This window comes from Chanodichthys erythropterus, chromosome 1, assembly GCF_024489055.1.
Source record: "Chanodichthys erythropterus isolate Z2021 chromosome 1, ASM2448905v1, whole genome shotgun sequence".
Taxonomy (NCBI): domain Eukaryota; kingdom Metazoa; phylum Chordata; class Actinopteri; order Cypriniformes; family Xenocyprididae; genus Chanodichthys; species Chanodichthys erythropterus.
This window is the reverse complement of record NC_090221.1, coordinates 20,693,580-20,715,207: the sequence shown is the minus strand read 5'-3', so window position 1 is coordinate 20,715,207 and position 21,628 is coordinate 20,693,580.

Below are 21,628 nucleotides of genomic sequence, written 5' to 3'. Positions count from 1 at the left end.
CCACTTGAGTTTTGCATTCAGGTACCGCTGTGCTCTCCCAGCTATAGAAACACTCTCTGCATTGTGTTTATGTGTTAGATGGGAAGTGCTAATAGTTTTTCCTGTGATGCAATATATATATTTTTTCTTAGTTCTCAGAGAAGTCTCAAAGGAGTCTGTGTTGTATTGAACTGAAGTCTTGTCACCTACAGTATAAGGCTGTGAACTTATACACACTGACACAGCGTGGAATGGCCTACATCTGCATCTAAAATGCTGCTCTGTACTTGTGCTGGCTGAGGGGTATTTCACAAATAATGTGGAGATTAAAGGGTTAGTTCACCCAAAAATGAAATTTCTGTCATTAAGTACTCACTTTCATGTCATCCCAAACCTGTAAGACCTTCAATCATCTTCGGAACACAAATTAAGATATTTTTGATGAAATCCGAAGGTTCCTAACCACACATAGGCAGCAATATCATTGCACCTTTTGAGGTCCAGAAAGGTAGTAAAGACATCATTAAAAGCCTGCACTGCATTCACTACATCAACTGTGTATGACAACAGTTCAAATTGTTAAATAAAGTTATAATTATTATTAGTATTTTTTTTTTTTTGTGCACAAAAAGTATTTTTGCCGCTTCATAACATTAAAGGGTTAGTTCACCCAAAAATGAAAATTCTGTCATTTATTACTCACCCTCATGTCGTTCCACACCCGTAAGACCTTCGTTAATCTTCGGAACACAAATTAAGATATTTTAGTTGAAATCCGATGGCTCAGTGAGGCCTTCATAGGGAGCAATGACATTTCCTCTCTCAAGATCCATAAAGGTACTAAAAACATATTTAAATCAGTTCATTTGAGTACAGTAGCTCAATATTAATATTATTAAGTGACGAGAATATTTTTGGTGTGCCAAAAAAACAAAATAATGACTTATTTAGTGATGGCCGATTTCAAAACACTGCTTCATGAAGCTTTGGAGCACATATGAATCAGTGTGTCAAATCTGCTGTTCAGAGCGCCAAAGTCACGTGATTTCAGCCGTTGGCAGTTTGACACATGATCCAAATCATGATTTGATATGCTGATTCATTTATGCTCCAATGCTTCCTGAAGCAGTGTTTTGAAATCGGCCATCACTAAATAAGTCATTATTTTGTATTTTTGGTGCACCAAAAATATTCTCGTTGCTTTATAATATTAATATTGAACCACTGTACTCACATGGACCGATTTAAATATGTTTTTAGTACCTTTATGGATCTTGAGAGAGGAAGTGTCATTGCTCCCTATGACGGCTAACTAAAATACTAAAATATCTTAATTGAGGGTGAGTAATAAATGACAGAATTTTAATTTTTGGGTGAACTAACCCTTTAAGGTTGAAACACTATAGTCACGTTGACTATTTTAACCCTTTGATGCGTACGATCACACCGGTGTGATTATAACGTTCAGTGTGTCACGTGATCAACTGGAAAATTCAAATGTGCTTACGCGCTTTCATCAAGAGATGGATGCGCTCATTGCTTTTCATATATCACACATATATGCAGTGTTTTCAACCACATAATGTTTAAGGTTTCAGACATTTAAATGCACATTAGTATTAATAAAACAATACATTTAGAGTTTATAAAATACACACTGATGTCTATAGAAGCGGCAATAATTATCCTTTCCATTATAATAACACGTTTTATTAATATTAGATACACATTGTGTAAGTAACTTTAAAGTTTACACTATTCTCCCCCAGTTCACTGGCTCACTTACTTTCATGTATTTCAGGAGAAGTGGATGAATTCACCTGTTGTAAATCCAAGAGATCTGATTCTCTGTGCGGCGCAAACTAACATGGCGGCGCCCATCATGCATATAGCTCAACTAACGCGATCTTTATAAGGGTGTTTAAACAGCAAAACACATCCACTTTCACATACTTGACAATCAGAATATCAGATACTGAAATCAGATATATCAGATATTAATATCAAATAGCCTATGTGTGGTTCAGAAACCCTCGGATTTCATCAAAAATATCTTAATTTGTGTTGAAGATTTGTTTTTTTTTTGTATTATGTATGAAAGTATATAGGTGGTGTAGTTGTAGGTTTGGTTTTGACTAGTTCATTATTTTTTTGTATATAAAAATATATTTTATATAATATTAAGTTTTGTTATATTATATTTTAAATATATAATATATATTATACAGTATACATATATAAATGTATTAATATGTTATTATTTGTTTCATAGCAGGTGTAATATATATACAGTGTCATGTATATGATGATAAATCATCATAATCATAAGCAGCAACAACAATACCTCATATGCATCCATATTGGCATTATGACTGTTGCCATAGAAACAAATAATTTTTGAGTTTGAGGACATGAACAGCTCAGAATAGTATCAGTGTTTCTACTCTTGTGCTGTTAATGATTGTTAAAGGTGTGTGTGTGTGTGTGTGTGTGTGTGTGTGTGTGTGTGTGTGTTTCCGAAAACAGCCGAGCGCTTGGAGGCATGTCCTGTGAGTGGAGCTAGAGTCATTAGTAGAGATTTTCTACAAGCTATCAATGGTCAGCTAAACAACTGTATTTAAACACACAATACACCATCGCATTATCCATGGATAACTTTTGAATCACTATAATGAATATATCGTATGAATGATGAATAATGAATTTATGAATTCACTATGTTCGTGTTGTTTACATTATATGCACAAAGGGGCCTATTGCCAACAAAAACAGACATTTGAAGCAGTTTTACTCACCATCTGCAGTTCGACTCATGACTGGGATCATTATCACTGTGACCGCTCCATCTTTCAATTTCAAATGATCAGTAAATCCAGCGTAGAACTGGGCGTTGTTTATAAAACCATTAGCGCCGATCCTGAGGGCTCGAGCAGCCACGGAAAAACACAAGATATTCTCCATTCATTTTAATAAAAAAGTGATTGCAACTATCAGTTTCTATAGTTATTTTAATAACAAATATCGAGAGCGCATCAACGTAATGTGTGAGCACAAAACTCTCAGCTCCACTAAACAATGGGTTCTTTGGGAAGCAAGGTTATCTTTCCCTCACAACCAAAAACACACTACTTTGGTGACATTGTTGATTTCGTGCAGTCCTGTGACCTGTGCAGCGCTGTCGACGACTTCCGTAAACCCGAACGCGCGTTGATGGGCGTGCTCTTGCTCTGTCTGGTAGATGTTCCGGGAGAAGTGCCGTACAAGGGATTCAACCCTTGTTGACATCACTCAAGCCGATACCCGGAAAAAAAAAAAAAAAAAAGTCTGAATCCTCTGAGGATTTAGAATAGTATTTTTGGAACAGAAGTACTCCGTCATACTTCCAACTCATATTTTGAAACTTTGGCCATGTTTAGCATGAGAATCCAACTCTTTAACAGTGTAAATAAGTCTCCCACCCCAATTTTGATTATTGATATTGGGAATTGTAACTATTGGACATTTGTTTTTTTTTTAAAACATGTTATTTTCATCTGTGTTCATGTTAAAGCACTTCTTGTTTGCATGAGAACACCCCTTACATGTGGCTTATTGTTTTATTATGCTGTGTAGTCTCTCAGGTAATGAGAATTCATTAAATATGCACGCATAATAAGTATAAAAGAATTCTAAAAATGCTTTAGATGGAGTATGGTGTGTCACAGCTTGCAAAACCCTGGGCTTCTTAGTCCAGTGACTTTTACATTAATCTTTCATTTCTTAACCAGCCTGCTTTGCTAGCCTGAAAGCACTTCCACAGCAATATGTGACAGGGTGGTAATTTTTATCTGTATTTTTAAATCGCTGTCACAGTATTCCAATACTCGATTCATCATATTAACCCGAGAGTGGTATATATGCATGCATGAATGTACATATAAATCAAGAGTGAACCAAAAAGTTTCAGGACTTCTTTTCGAAATAACAAAATGCATAAATAAAAACATGAGTAAGTATAAAATGACAAAACGCACCAATGACAGGCTGGGTCAGACAGTATCATCGATACAACTCAGCACCTGTCTTGATTTATTCATTCGTTCATTTATTTATTTATTCATTCCCATCGCTGTGTCACCTTAAAGGGAGAAACTAAATTGGGAGGAAAATCAATATGATAAACTGCTACTTGTTTTGTGTCCAAATTGTTTCGGTTTGGAAATCGATACCTGTGCCACAGCCATTCATCACGGCATGAGAGAAGTGGGCGGGCCACATGAGATAACATAAAGCTGCAATGTGTTTTTTAAAAAAAAGTCCCAAGGAGGTAAGGGGTGAGAGGGTGTGGGAGCAAGGCAAAGCGAGAGGGTTAGAAATAGCAAGCGGGGAGTGACGGAGGGGTGGGAGGGAGTCGAGCGAGTGTGAGAGGGTGGTGGAAAATAGAAAGTGAGAGCTACGGCGCTGATAGATGGATGGCAGCGAGCAGGTTTATCAGCCCCTGACAGACACAATAAAAAATAACCTTCGCAGTAAGGGCCCTGCTCAAATTAATATGGAGCAGCCAGGCGATGCCGGTGGACTGCCATTAGGTGCCCATTGACAGCATCATTAAGACAATGGGCAGATTATAGAGGTTACTGATGACACATCAGCAACAGGACCGGTAACATGTTAGTCACTTGACCTCTAGAGAACACTCCTGCAGCTCAGGCAAACGGGTCCTCAGCCGACGTCATCCTTCCTGTGTCCCGTTCTCAGGATCCCCACTGATTAATTCTGCTTGGAAGTCAGGCGCTCCCCTCGACTCATTATTCCGCCATTTGTCAATGCCGTGTTACAGAGGGTTCTTTGTGTTTTAGGTCCGGTGAATCTTCTCCATCACTTCCTGTTTGAGGAGGCGATGGGAGATGAACTCTGACCTCTGTGTTTCTCACAGTGTGAGGGGATCCAGAAGGCCTCTGGAATAAATTGAACTGCGCTGAGCTCATTATGAAATCCATGTCTGACATCTGTTTCTTAGATATCCAACTGTTTTTCATGCATTCGGCTCAATTGCAGCTCATTGGTTTTTATTTGCTGAAGCACTCTGTAGATATTTGGGATTAAATTATTCAGTCTGACTGCCCAGAGAATCCCCAAATGAAATTGTCTAGTGGGTGAAAATAGGTCCACTGAGATTCTTTTCTATTGATTTGAGATAAACAAATACATATGGAAGTTTAAAAAAAGGATTTGTTATTGGCAATGCTACACCTGATAGTAGGCTATAGTACAGATTATGGCGTCTGGAAGTGTTAAAAAGTAAAAGAAAACTGAAATACACACACACACACACTATATATATATATATACACACACACACACACACACACACATATACATATACATACATATATATACATAAATATATATATATATATATATATATATATATATATATATATATATATATATATATATATATATATATATATGTATATATATGTATGTATATGTGTGTGTGTGTGTGTATATATATATATATATAATGTGTGTGTATATATATATTTAGTGTGTTTGAAGAGTTTCGTTGCAAAACGAGATAAATCCATTTTTTTAATTTTTCAAAAATCTTGTTTTTTGGTTGTGCATTCCAATTAATATCAATTCAACTGCAGTTGGTTTGTTTTGATTTAAACCTTCATAACTTAAAAAATACAGCTAAGTAGCACCATAAAACAAAATAATAACATGATAACATAATAATAAACATGTTTTGACAAAAATGTTAAAAACGGATTTATCTCGTTTTGCAACGAAACTCTTCATATATATATATATATATATATATATATATATATATATATATATATATATAATCATTCTGATTGGCTGTTCAGCTACTGCCACCTGCTGGTACAGAAAAGCATTTCTTCTTACGCAGGCGCAGAACGGATGTGCTACTTGGCCGTTGGGTGTCGAGCATCGGTTTGGTGTGCCAGGGCAACTTTGGACCTAGACGCTGCTGACTTGAGCCAACCCCGCAGTCTGCTTTCGTTTGTCGGTGTCGGCTTGGTGTGTTCTGGGCTTTACATGGCGGAATATAGACACCCTCAACCTGATGAGTCAGTTTAAAGGGTTAGCTCACCCAAAAATTAAAATTATGTTATTAATGACTCACCCTCATGTCGTTCCAAACCCGTAAGACCTCCATTCATCTTCGGAACACAGTTTAAGATATTTTAGATTTAGTCTGAGAGCTTTCTGTCCCTCCATTGAAAATGTATGTACGGTATACTGTCCATGTCCAGAAAGGTAATAAAAACATCATCAAAGTAGTCCATGTGACATCAGTGGGTTAGTTAGAAGTTTTTGAAGCATCTAAAATACATTTTTGTCCAAAAATAACAAAAACTACGACTTTAGACAGCATTGTCTTCTCTTCCGGGTCTGTTGTATATCCGCGTTCACGACTCCACAGTGACGCTGCTTCTTCTTCTTCTTTCCTGTTTTACGGCGGTTGGCATCCAGCTTATTGGTGCATTACCGCCCCCTTCTGCTCCGGACAGTGACGCTGATGATGTGTTATCTAGTGCGCCCCAGCTTCGTTTACAGTCTGAGGGAGACGCACGCTGATGTCACATGGACTACTTTGATGATGTTTTTATTACCTTTCTGGACATGGACATGGACAGTATACCGTACATACATTTTCAATGGAGGGACTGAAAGCTCTCAGACTAAATCTAAAATATCTTAAACTGTGTTCTGAAGACGAATGGAGGTCTTACGGGTTTGGAACGACATGAGGGTGAGTCATTAATGACATAATTTTCATTTTTGGGTGAACTAACCCTTTAATACATGTGTGTATTGCCACAATTGGTCAAATAATTAGCCAATTTCATTCGTCATTACTGCAAATAGGTAATTCTGATACATGCAATGACTATCCATTATGATATGTAGGCAATTTTATCTTATGTACACAATAATAATCTTTTACATTATAATCCTTTTATTTTTAATATTTGTGCTGCTGCGCGTCCCTATATGTGTAACAAGCATTGTGCACCCACCACCACCAACAAAAAAAAAAAAATACTGCAATGACTTTAGACCAGGTTTTTGTTGGTCGTTGGTGCAGTTTTTTTTTTCAGTTGTTTAAAAATAGCAACACGCTAACAATGCACCTGAACACACCTTGTTTTCAGACCAACACACTCATGGGCGAACAGATGGCCACGAGTGCATTTGCTATTTAAACAAAACGGGCGCTGGACGTGAAAATTATAACTGCGTTGAGCTGAAACTAGCAAAAAAAACTTGCGTTGCCCCTGGCTTAGCATTGTGCCGGCTATATGATAGGGCCCTTAAAGTGACAGCAGCCTAAAATTCCTGCTGTCTGTGTTAATCAAACAACAAAAGACAAGGAAATCACTTACTGCTCTTGGCTTAATAGCTTTTCTAAATTGAATATTTTAATACAGTGAAGATTATATGCAAAGTTATTTTACATTTGGATTATTTAATTTCTGTACCTGAAAACTACTGTTAGATATATATATACAACCCCAAAAAAAAAAAAAAATCACTGTTTATTTTATTTGTATCTTTTGTCTATAGTATTTATTTTTGCTATTGCTTGTAGTTGAATTATTTGTTCATATTTTCTTTATTTTTATTTGACCGTAATCCTTTTTCCCCTTAGCATAGGATGTTTTTAATGTTACTATATATTTGTGACACATGCTCTGAAGAGTTGTTGACACTACAACAAATTTCGAACTGGTTTCAAGTGGCAGCTGGCTGTGCTGACTACTGTCATATAATGCTTTTCCTTTTCCTGTTCTGTGCAAGTCAGTACAAAATTGAGTGCAAGCTCATTCTCCATGTTACTTGTTGAAATGTTGTCAAAAATAATCTGCACGCTATGTGCATGCGTCTGTGAGAATGTATTCCAGGTTCATAGTTTCAGTTAGGGAGGAGAACGATCTTGTAATTGGCACAACTAGTCTACGATTATTTCAACACAACAGAAAAAAGTGAGTTTTTAAGTGTGTGTAAGATGACGAGCTTCTATCTTGTAATGTGCATTATACTTAAATCTTTGCACCCCACCGAACATAAAAAAGGAAGGTTTTTTTAAAATAACATCTGCTCACACAGTGCAACTGTTGTAAAGAACACACTAATCCTTTACCTCCAATTAGATCGATTTGCATGCTTTAGGTGAAACAAAAATTCTGCATCCCTCCCGTCACGATATTTACACCTGAGCTGTTTCTTCAATCACAGTTTAAATTGCACTCATGTCATCTGTCACTGAACTCCGTACCCTGATTGAGGAGAAATTGACATTTCGCTCATCTATACTCGAGAGGAATGTTTTTTTTTAGGTAACACCTGAGCACAGCAGCAGTAGAAGCACCTTCCTGTCAGTCAAACCCTCCGTGGTTCACCAAAAATCACCTGCTTCCATTTTCACTGATGACTTGTCAGGAAGATTCGCAAGCGAGAGTGGCTTTGTCGTGCTCGTTGTCTTCGCGAGACTAAATAAATTAATAAAGAGAACAAGACAGGGTGAACAGTAACAGCCTTCTGTGATAATAATAAGACACAGTGTGTGAATCTGAGCGAGGGCAAATCTCTTGCCCTTAAAAAAGTGAAGTCTCTGCTTTGATGTGAGTTAGCTCTGGGCGCAGGGGCTGAAAACAGGTGGGCTGGCAGAGGGGGATCAAAGTCAACACAAACATACCTCAGCCCTCAATATTTCATGGGCCTCCTGACCACCGCTGAATATCCAAGGCCAGGCAGTGGCTAAATCTCTTTTGGCACTTCCATGATCTGTGTGTTGATGACTTCACAGTCAGATTTTATTGTGTGCCCTGAGTGTTTGAAATGCCTCTTATCTCTCAGATATCTCTTTTCTTTTCTCGCCTCAAAGCCTTCAGTTTTTATGTATTTCTCTCTCTCTCTCTTGTTCGTTGAGGATCTAAACTGATGCAATAAATTTGATCCTGTCTATATAAAGGCAGCGGTGTATCTGATACACTAAAGTCTGAAGAGACTTTAACTATGAAACATTCTGAGGTGGAGTTCAAATAATAATGATTGTAAAAATTACAACTATAATAATAATAACGACAAAAATTATGATGATAAAATGTTTATTTATATTGTTCTTATAACTTTAAGAAACATTACACAACTTTTTTTGATTCTGATCATCACAAATAAACAATGTTTAAAAATGAATGTTTAAATATTGAATAATAATATCTGCATTTTATCATCATCATTATTCTAATCATTTTATAATTTTAACTATTACAACATTTCTAAAAGTAAAATGTGTTATGTATCATTATTAAATTTGTGGCAATAATATACTGCCATTTTACAACATTTTTAAATGTATTTTTAAAAGTCTATTGACCATAACAGCAGTAGTTCATCAAACAATGATCAAATGATTGAGAAGAGCGTTATATCCGGGCATATATCCAAATGGGCTATGCAGTCAAGCACACCTTCAGCATTTAAAAGAGTTGACTCAGGTGCTTGGATTGCAGTGGTGGAGTGATGCTCTACAGTTTCTGTAACGCATGCCATATTGCGATCTCCTTTAATAGAACTGCAGCATACCTATTGAATTCAGCACATTTTTGGGATGTATTTGCATCATTATAAGCCTCGTTGATCCCTCACACTGTGAGAAACATAGAGGTTATTATATATTTTGTGTATTTCTATTTAATGTGGTGCAAGTAATTTCCTTCATTTGTCTGAAATTAATGAGTTTCACTTTCTCTCTCCTCCAGGCCAGACATGGTATTCGGAGGCATGACTGGCATATAGCACATTCTCCATGTCTCTGACACTTGCTAAGGTAAGCGCATATAATGTAATACCAAATTTGTCATTTTAATTTGAAATGAACCCTGTCATTGCGGAGCCATCTGGGCATCGGCTGTGTGTGTGTGTGTGTGTTGGTTTTTTTTTTTTAGGAGAGCTTTGCAGTAACGGAACAGCACATGTGTCAAAGGAATTGGAGGTGGGTGCTTTTATAAGTAAGAGTGATTCTGTCCCTCAGCAAAGCATGGAGCACTTTGCCAGTGACCTTCTTCGTGAGTGGGGCTGAAATTGGATGATTGCGTGCTGTGTTACTGGACAAGTGACAGGTGGCTGTATCTCCGAGCTTGAAGGCAGGCAATCTTACATGCCCAGTCCATGTGTTCTGCTTCTAGTTCCCAGGTATTGGATACCCAGCTGAGATCAAAAGCAGTTTGAAGCTTTACAGCAACATCATTATATATTTATGCCCTTATCAGCTTTCATTTCCAAGGAATGCATAAAATTCGGTTGCATGAGTGCTGATATCACAGGTCCAAGTGGGCTATACACACAACATATGCATTGCAGCAAATGCTTGATGATTTATGTTTGTGAGCTCTCGAAGAGCACAGCACTGTATGCGTTTTGGTTCATGCAAGATCATAAGCATAACTTTGATGTAACACGTCTGGCACCCGTTTTAGAAAAAGGGTGTGAAATTGTATAGAGAAATCATATTAAAGTTAAAGTATGCTGAACTTTTACTCAATTAAAAGTTTATCACGAAAACACTTGCGAAAATACAAAAGTTTTCACGTTTAATTGTACTAAACTATTTACAAGCAAAAAGTGAAGTTTTTTATTAGCTTTAGGCACATAAAAACAAGGGACAATGGAGAGTTTCCTCATTAAACTAGCCTGATGCATAATCTTTGTAAAGCAGTCTAATCACAGTTTTCACAATTTCTTGACTTTATAAGGCTCCAAGACTCATTGAAATGTGTTACTTGAAATTGTTAAAGGGCACCTATGCCCCTTTTCACAAGATGTCTGGTGTCCCCAGAATGGGGCCGTTGAGTTTCAGTTCGAAGTACCCCTACAGATCATTTATTATAGCTTGCCCCTCTTTGGGTGGGAGCAAAAACATGCTGTTTTTGTGTGTGTCCCTTTAAATGCAAATGAGCTGCAGCCCCCATCCCGCTTTCCAGAAGAGGGCGGAGCTTTAACAGCTTGCGCTTCAGTTGCTCAACAACAACAATACTGGAGAATCTCACGCAGCCAAAATGATGATTGTTAGTAGCGGGATTCAATCTTATATTGTTCAAACCAGAGTCGGACACTGACGGAGTGACTCAGGAAGAAGTTACAACATTTAGAATGCAACTGGATGTTTCTGAATGGTTAGTGGATTGCCTTGTAAGCACAAAGCAGTCTGGAGTGAAATGATTTGCGAAGACATAAATGAATTTGGGTATATTTTGGGCCGCATTACCTTCAAAAATAAAACTAATCCACAGCGTCTTCAGTGGATCAGATGTTGGGAGAAAATGAAGACTCTTATGTTTAGTCTTACATCCAAAAACAGAATACCGGGATTGCTTACGAGACATTGTGAGCGTGGAGAAAACGGTGGACAGTGTACAACTTGCTGAGGGCGGGAACTATGGTAATGCAGGACTGTCAGTCAGCGGCCGTGGGCGGGGCCTGAGCAGTGTGACGTCACACTGATCAAGGTATCAAAACGACATGTCTAATGAGACTGATTTGATTTAATGGCAAAAAAAGTAATGGGTGGATTTTTATCTTTGTAGGGTGGTGGTGTTCACACACTCCCAACACACATTTATGTCCAAACACCATGTAAAAGTGGATTTTGCATAATAGGTGCCTTTTAAATGTAAATTTCAACCACAACTGATTTTCTTGTTGTTTTATGTACAGAACAATTGTTTATAGACTAATTTCCAAAAGTCTTTACCTTTTATTTGAGATCATCCATCTTGGTTAGAATTAAAACGAATTTATGGAGGTCCAAAAAAAAAAGGCAGCTGAGGTGTTTCTTTACAAGCTACTGCTTGAAGTCTGTTTCAAAAATAATATTTTGGAGACATAGGGAATCAGGAGTCAGGAAATACCGATCCACATTTCAGAAGAGCCTTAAAGGATTAGTTCACTTTCATATTAAAATTTCCTGATAATTTACTCACCCCCATGTCATCCAAGATGTTCATGTCATTCTTTTTTCAGTCAAAAAGAAATTAAGGTTTTTGATGAAAACATTCCAGGATTATTCTACTTATAGTGGACTTCAATTGACCCCAAACTTACGGAAAAAACGAAACTGGTGCCGCGTTCATTCCGTAATTTGAATAGGAAAGGTGTAGGACATACAGCGTAAGCTTTCTGAAAAATATGGAAGGTGGTCTGGCAGAAGCACTTGTTATTGAAGACCGTTATTCCTCGTCTGGTATTGTTTAAAGTCCTTTGAAGCTGCACTGAAACTGTAATTTTGACCTTCACCTGTTTGGGTCAATTGAAGTCCACTACAAGGAGAATAATCCTGGAATGTTTTCATCAAAAACCTTCGACTTTCTTCGATTGAAGAAATAAGGACATGGATAGACATGGGGGTGAGTAAATTATCAGGAAATTTTAATATGAAAGTGAACTAATTCTTTAAGAACTAGTAGATGGGATTTTGATTCATCCCATTAACTTTATTCAGTTAATCAAAAATTCACTGTCATTACACATCGTTCACTGTCACTTATCAATTCAGTGACTCTTTCTGTTACGTCATTACACCAGTAGGTGGTGATGAGTGAGCATCTTGTTTAGAATGGGTGATTATTTAAATAATTAACTTGACAGATTCAATCGCTCTTGGAATTGATTCCTTTGATTCAAGTTCCAGAATCAATCTATGGAAGCTTGTTTCTGCCACGGAAAATAAATAAATAATTGTGACTTTTTATCTCACAATTCTGACTTTTTCCTCACAATTGCAAGTTTACATTAGAATTATGAGATATGAACTCAAGTTTATATCTCACAATTCTGACTTTATAACTTGCAATTGCGTTATAGGCTAAAGTCAGAATTGTGAGATATAAACTTGCAATTCAGACTTGATAACACAATTGAGACTTTATATCTTGCAGTTCTGACTTTATAACACAAAATTCTGCATCTTGTAATTCTGAAAAGAAAAAAAAAACAGTATTTTTTCCCTCAGAATGTTTTAACTTGAAATGTATCTCTCAATTCTGAGAAAAGAAGTCAGATTTGCAACATATAAACTTGCAATTCTAAAGCTAGAGGTAAACTCAGAAAAAGTTGCAATTGTTTTTTATTTTTTTTTATTCCATGGTAGAAACAAGCTTCCATATCGAATAGCCCTACATGTTAGTTGTATTTACTTGCATTGTTCCCCTACTTTTTTTGCTTAAATTTTATATGGAAATGGACTGATCTGATTAGTTCAGTAAGATGAATATTCCTTTATTTTTTTCTGTTTTATATCTGTTAATTATATTATATTATATAATTTATATTTCCGTGATGGCAAAGCTGAATTTTCAGCATCATTACTCCAGTTTTCAGTGTCACATGATCCTTCAAAAATCCTTCTAATGCTTTTTGATGAATAGAAAGTTCAAAAGAATAGGATAGGTCTGAAGTTTTTTTCTGTAGTAATGATATACCTTACACTGTACTTTACACCTCTGATTTCGCAAATGTTTTAGGCGGTCAGTGTGTGCGTTAATGACAGAACAAATTTCTGATTGTTCATTTCCTCCATTTTTTTATTATAACCACCCACAACACCCTCATCCCTCCCCTTTACCTGTGTGCATCGCTGGTGTCACATCATTAAAACTGAACCCTCTTTATGGCTGTTTTGCTAAATAATTGGTTCCTCTGTTCCCCCTCACAGTGGCAGGGGGCCAGCATTCGCGCAAGCTGTTTGATGTGTTGGCCAATAATAGTTTCCCCGAGTTACAGTGTTTGGCAAAGATGCTTTGGAGATGTTTCCCACTGCCAACCCAACCCCCCCTCTCCCCAGTAATAACACCATCTCTGAAACAGCTGCTGTTAGTCTACAGCAGGCCTCACTGTACACAGCTAGAGACAATAAGCATCTCAACCCACACATCAAATTGAGTGGGGTTTCCCTCTCTGTTAGACTAATGAATACAGAAGTGTTTTTGCTGGCTGTATGCTGTGTTGTGGAAACTGCTTTAAAACTATAGCTTGCCAAGTTATAAGTAAATCACATACAATTTAAAGCTGAAGTATGACTTTGTTAAATACGTTCTCCTATCCCCGCTGTGGAGAGTTAGTTGTAAGTAAGCCATTTGTAGCATGATTAACTCAGAGGTGCTTTCAAATCATTGCACTGTTTGTTTTGTGCATCGATACAAGCCAGACACATTGACTCAACCAATGCACTGTGATATTCAAAACAACAATGTAGTGTTTTGTCACCCTTACATGTTGGAAAACAGAGCTTGTTTTACTAGAGTACGTTTTGTAAATCGCCACTGTTATGGTTCTGAAATGTAGTTAGGTTAGTAGTGTTACTACATTTAGTAGGTTTTCCCTAATATTGATTTACGTTGTGTGTGGATTGTGGTGACACTCAGGGATGCTTCTAAGCTTTTAATCTCCATAGTACACTGTGTTTGACCTCTATGCAATACTAACCCGTGTGTGCTCACTGTGAGTAAATTTGTTCAAGGTTACACTGACTGTTGAGCGTCACCAAGGGTTATGGTGATATCACAACCAGAAGTGACCTCAGGCTTGTATGCACTTTATAGGCCCTGTCCCAAATGGCACCCTAAACACTCGCAGTCTTCCTACAAGTCCGCACTTTTGTGACGTAACGGCGTTTTGACTGTTGGGAAGATGTCCATGTCCTTCTTTCTTCAGTTGAAAAGAAATTAAGGTTTGTGATGAAAACCTTCCAGGATTATTCCCCTCATAGTGGACTTCAATTGGCCCCAAATGGTTGAAGGTCAAAATTACAGTTTCAATGCTGCTTCAAATAGCTTTAAACAATACCAGGTGAGGAATAAGGGGCTTATCTAGCGAAACGATCTGTCATTTTCTAAAAAAAAAAAATGTTTTAACCATAGACGCTCGTCTTGAACTAGCTTTCTTCTTCTTCTTCTCTATTAGAATTCTGGCAGTGTAGACACTGCTAAGTGTATTACTGACCTCCACAGGTCAAAGTTTGAACTTGCACTAGCATATTGTTGACAATTTAAGACCCTTATTCCTCATCTGGTAATTTTTAAAGCCCTTTGAAGCTGCAATGAAACTGTAATTTTGACCTGCAACCGTTTGGGGCCAACTGAAGTTCCCTATAAGGAGAATAATCCTGGAATGTTTTCATCAAAAACCTTAATTTCTTTTCGACTGAAGAAAGAAGGACATGGATGTCATCTTGGATGACATGGGGGTGAGTAAATTATCAAAAAAATTTTATTTGAAAGTGGACTAATCCTTTAATGGACATGCGCACATGGCAGCCATTGTAAGTCCACATGGCCATTGTTTGATTGTGCTTATGAAGAGATCTAAAAATAATATATACTGCATATTATCCTAGTGATGATTAGAGGAAATCTTGGGGGCTATTTCATGCACATAACAATAAACAAAAAAGTATACATTTGGAGGGGGAAAAAAAATAAAACAAAATATATATAAAATATAAAATATATATACAGTCAAACCAAAATGTATTCAGACACCTTGAACATTTCATTCATAAATACAGTTTATTCACCATAGTTAAAAAAAAAAAAATGTAATAAAATATGAGAAGATCTCAGAGTTAAACTGTGTCAAAAAATAATCTTAATTATGTCAGATGATACTTAAGCAAAATATGGTCAGGTCAAAGTGTCTGAATAATTTTTGATTCCAAATTTTTATCAGTTTTACTGGTAATCCACTGTATGAAGAATTTTTGTGTATAATATGTCACAGTTTACTTTTATTTTGCTATCCTCACTTAATGAATATAGTGTCCTGCACCCACTAGTAAAAATATACCAAAAATATCAAAAAGTCTGAATTTGGTTTTTGGTTTGACTGTATAGTATATATTAGTGCTTTAATAAAATCTGAAATAAAACTTCTCTTTAGCTCTGTGATACTTTGTAAATCTACCCTTTTGAGACCTTATTTTAAGCACAAAAATAGGCCACTTCCTCCTTAAGCAAAACACCATTAAATCCAACTCTGATGTTTGGAGAATTTTAACAGAAAATAGAAACTGACAAAAAGGTAACACAAAATGAGAAATAAAGTCAATTTATGTTATTTTGGTATGAAGCTTTTTTTCTAGAAAGAAGTACTTTTTAAAAAATAGTAAATTAATGTGACACACTTTTGTAAAACCAAAAAACACACTCTACCACAAATTCAACCTCTAGTGCTATTTGTGTAGCTTATTTTTCTCTTCTCTAAAATTTGAAATAAAATTATCTCAGAAACCTGACTGTTTTTTTTTTTTTTTTTTTTTGGGGGGTGGGAGGGTTAACCCCTGGGGGCAGTTATTTTGAGCTTACCCACACTAAAGCCTGAGGAGAGAGGTAAAGCTGGTGCCGTGCGCAACCACTCCAGACAGATTGGAGTAATTTCCATTGACAAAGCTGTCAGAGGAGCTACAACCTCCTGAGCCGAGATGGATGCTGAGCTGGGGGGGGAGGAGTGTCAGCCTCCCATGATGCACTCTGCTCCTTTGCATCATCACCTCACTTCATAAATGACTAAAGAAAAGAAAGAAAGAGGAAACGTTTACTGAACTTTACACAAAGAGCATGTATGTGCTTTCATTTAAAGGTGCCCTAGATTCAAAAATTGAATTTACCTCGGCATAGTTAAATAACAAGAGTTCAGTACATGGAAATGACATACACTGAGTTTCAAACTCCATTGTTACCTCCAAAGAACAGGCGAATCTCAACATAACACCGACTGTTACGCCCCCAATATTTGCATATGCCAGCCCATGATCGAGGCATTACACAAGGGCAGCCAGTATTAACGTCTGGATGTGCACAGCTGAATCATCAGATTAGGTAAGCAAGCAATGACAGTAGCGAAAAATGGCAGATGGAGCAATAATAACTGACATGATTCATGATAACATGATATTTTTAGTGATATTTGTAAATTGTCTTTCTAAATGTTTCGTTAGCATGTTGCTAATGTACTGTTAAATGTGGTTACCATCGTTTCTTACTGTATTCACGGAGACAAGAGCCGTCTTTATTTTCATTTTTAAACACTTGCAGTCTGTATAATTCATAAACACAACTTCATTCTTTATAAATCTCTCCAACAGTGTAGCATTAGCCGTTAGCCACGGATCACAGCCTCAGATTCATTCAGAATCAAATGTAAACATCAAAATAAACACTGTACTTACGCGATTAGACATGTTGCATGACGAACACTTTGTAAAGATCCATTTTGAGCATTATATTAGCTGTTTGAACTTTTTTTTATGTTGTTTAAGGCAAGCACGAGCTCTTGGGGCGTGGAGCAAGAGATTTAAAGGGCCACACACCCTGAATCGGCTCATTTCTAATTATGCCCCAAAATAGGCAGTTAAAAAAATGAGTTAAAAAAAAATCTACGGGGTATTTTGAGCTGAAACTTCACAGACACATTCAGGGGACACCTTAGACTTATATTACAACTTTAAAAAAAAAAAAAGTTCTAGGGCACCTTTAAAGTGAACATTAAATCAAAACGAACCCTATTTACATTTTAAATACATTCCTGGTTGCATTGTGAATGATTCTTTGTCTTTGTGATCATGTCAAAATCTTGCTCCTCTTCTGAAACAACTTTTCTTTTCGGATGACATCAGGTCCTTTGATTTTTCAACCCCTCTCCACCAACCACCTGTTGTGCTCATGTGATGTTGCTTATAGAGGAATAATTTTGTGGTGACGGGTCAGTTTTAGAGAGTTGGATGCATAGCAACCGCATTGCCAACAGGAAAACGCACTGTATTTGTTGCTTTGTTCTCAGTATTGATGAAGCAAACAATGAAATCTATATACCCTTACACCGTTACTGTAAAATGCAACATGAGACAATGACCATATAAATTTTTTATGCCCCTGCCTTGAGGGTCTAGGGTGAGACGATGAACAGATGCAGGTGGAGGGGGTGGTGGGGTGAAGGGGTAGATAAAGAACGATGAAAGAGAGAGAGAGGGAAAGTAAGGAAGAAAAGGGGAAATGTTGCTGAAGCAGCATGCCGTGTGCTGCAGGTGTGGGATTGTGGCGCGTCTTCCCCTGGGCTCTGAGCTCCAGGCCTGTCACCTCTGTTCACTCTCCTCAAATCAAAACCACCCTCAGCCCTACGACCCACTCACTGCATGTCACCTGTCCAGAGGGGAATGCAAGGTGACTTTGTCTCCATGATTTTGAAATGACAGCTGGAGTTCTTATTTTGAGACACTTGCCGGATCTTCATTCTTTTGTGGATGCCCCTGCTACAGGCCTGTCTGTGCCCCGTTGGTTGAAGGGAGCAGGCTGAGCTTCTCTCAGTAATAATGCATAACCAGCCCCTCTGTCAGACCCTGTGTTGGGGATGACATCCGTTATGTTTCTAGTTGTCTGAAGGGAAGTGACAGCTGTATTTGTTGCCTGAATGGTGGTCGCGCATTTAACATAAAATATGATTCTCTGTTATAAAGCTTTTTCCGGTCAGCATTAAACTGGCATTTTACTTCCACAACGTGATCTAATTCTGAATTTTAGAAAACTTTATACAGTATTTCATGTTGAAAGACATTATTATTCATCAGGTGTTGATTTGGTTGTTAACGGAAAAAGGATTGGTGATGTTAAGGAAAGAAAAGTCTTTTCAGAGGTGGAGCAATTTATTACATTTTGATGAAAGATTACACAGAAAAATTGAGCATCTGAATGTGAATGTTTCCCCAGTATTTACTATGCAGAAAGCAGTATATTAAATGTCTAGTATATCCATATTCAGTATTCATGAAACGGTAAGCTGACGGCTTCTGCCAAGATTCTGAAGTGCGCATCCGATGGACACTCCAATGAGGCGGTGTCACATGACAGTGCCAGCATGGCAGATTGTGGTACCTGAAGATTGTATTCATATTACACACCAGCATAGGAAGTACACTTCAGATTAAAAGTTTGGGGTCAGTAAGTTTTGAATAAATAAATCAACAAATAAATAATACTTTTATTCAGGAGGGATACATTAAATTGATCAAAAGTGAGATTAAAGACCTTTATAATGTTACAAAAGATTTCTGTTTCAAATAAATGCTGTTATTTTTAACTTATCATTTATCAAAGAATCCTGAAAAAAAAGTAGCGGTTTCCACAAAAATAGTGTCAATGTTGGAAACAGTTGTGCTGCTTAATAAATGTCATGTCTAGTTGTGGTTTTGTTTCATGTTCATGTTTCATGTGTTATTTTGTTGTTTCACAGTTACGTTATTCTTGCTATGTGCTTCCCTTTGTTGTGTGATTCCTTTGTACTCATGTGATAATGTCATGTGCTTCCTTCCTTCCTTCCTTAATGCAGTGTTCTCATTAGTTAATTGTTTAAAGGGTTAGTTCGTTCATCTTCGGAACACAAATTAAGATATTTTTGATGAAATCCTAGGGTATCTGATCCACAAATAGGCAGCAACGTCATTGCACCTTTTGAGGTCCAGAAAGGTAGTTAAAAAAAAAAGGTTAAAATAGTCAATGTGGCTACAGTACGGATCCTGTGTCAGCATCACATGCATGCATCGTGTTGCTCACGTGTTCAGCTTCAGCCAATACAGAGCTGGCATTCGGAAGTAAACAAGGAAGCCTGCACTGAGTTCACTACGCATGACAACAGTTCAAATTGTTGTATAAAGTCGTTATTTTTGTTTTCTTTTTGCACACAAAAAGTATTCTCGTCGCTTTATAACATTAAGTTTGAACCACTGTAGTCACGTTGACTATTTTAACCATTTTTTTCCAACTAGCTTTCTGGACCTCAAAAGGTGCAATGACGTTGCTGCCTGTGTGTGAATCAGATACCCTTGGATTTCATCAAAAATATCTTAATTTGTGTTCCGAAGATGAACGAAGGACTTATGGGTCTGGAACGACAAGAAGGTGAGTAATTAATGACAGAAATTTCAATTTTGGGTGAACTAACCCTCTAATCATGTTCACAGGTGTGTCTTGTTTAGTCATTAGTCTCTGTGTATATATATTGACCTCATGTTTCTTTAGGCCACGTTCACTCTGTGAGTTTTTGGGATTGACAACCACATTTACTTACAGGTGTGAGTCTCGAAATGTCTCGTTCACACAGCAACTTATAGTAGCGCCTGGAAGCCCGTATTCTCTTACTAGTAACCATAACGACAGTGACCAACGTAATATTAAAGATGGCGACGTCCATAACACTGAAAAGTGTCATCACTTTTGACATGACAAGAGATCAATTGAACCGCGAGTTTATCCATTCAAATTTCATTAACCACCAGCAGCATGTAAACATGTCATGTGCTAGCTAGAGTCTTTACCCATTGCACTGGCGTGTCACGTCCTCTGTGACGTCGCGCATGACATGGCATTTGAATTTGGAAAAGAAACATAAAACTGACGAGAGCCGCTCCGATGGAGAACAGTGACTGGATCTAACACCTTAAGATGATGCACAGCTCATATCTCTGTCCCTGTAAGTTACCGAAAGCGAAACCACACACAAAACACCGGCTCTCTCGCACTGTACGATGTGACAGACAACTAGTTGTCCAGTCCTGTTCCATTCATACAGCATGGAATTTCTGAGAATGCGGTTGTGAGTCCTAAAAATTTACGGGTGTGAGTTCGGTTCAGTTGTCATTCCCATAAATAACCACACTGCGTGTGAACGTAACCGTATTACGGACTCAAATACAGGACTGACAACCGTATTCTGCTGCTGTGTGAACGTGGCCTTAGTTTCTTGTGTAGTATTGATGTTGTAACATAGGCCACGTTCACACAGCAGCAGAATACGGTTGTCAGTCCTGTATTTGAGTCCTTAATACAGTTACGTTCACACGCAGTACAGTTATTTACGAGAGTCACAACCGCATTCTTTAACAGAACTCACAACCGTAAATTTTAAGGACTCACAACTGCATTCTCGGAATATTTGCAATATGTGTGAACGGAACCGCACTGGACAACTAGTTGTCTGTCACTTCATACAGTGCAATAGAGCTGGTGTTTTGTGTGTGGTTTCGCTTTTGGTAACTTACTGCGACAGAGATACGAGCTGTGTGTCATCTTAAGGTGTTAGATCCAGTCACTGTTCTCCACCGGAGCAGCTCCTGTCAGTTTTGTGATTCTTTTCCCAATTCAAATGCTGGCTGCGTCCGAAAACCTAGGTAGCTGCCTAGCTGTCTTATAAGAGAATGACTTGTACGGCAGCGTTTGTGCATGAAGGTACCTCACGAAACTGATTTCGTACAGACTTCTGAGGCAGCGTAACAGTTTAATGATCTACAGCAATATAGCGCGAGCTTTGGTGAGAACTAAACAAATATTTAATTACTACATTAGTAATTTCTCGATAGAAATTATATCAAAATTGAAATATGTTGATCAAAATAGTACATTTATACACAAAATGAGCAGCAAATGCAACTTTCGGACGCCATCTTTATTTTTCTAGCTCAACTGTCACAGAATGGAAAGCACAGGATTGTGGGATATCAAAGGCATGCTAAGGATACATCCATGCTTCCTTCAAAAATCGATCTGAGGAAGGTATTTCATGAGACAGGAAGTGAAGCTAACATTGG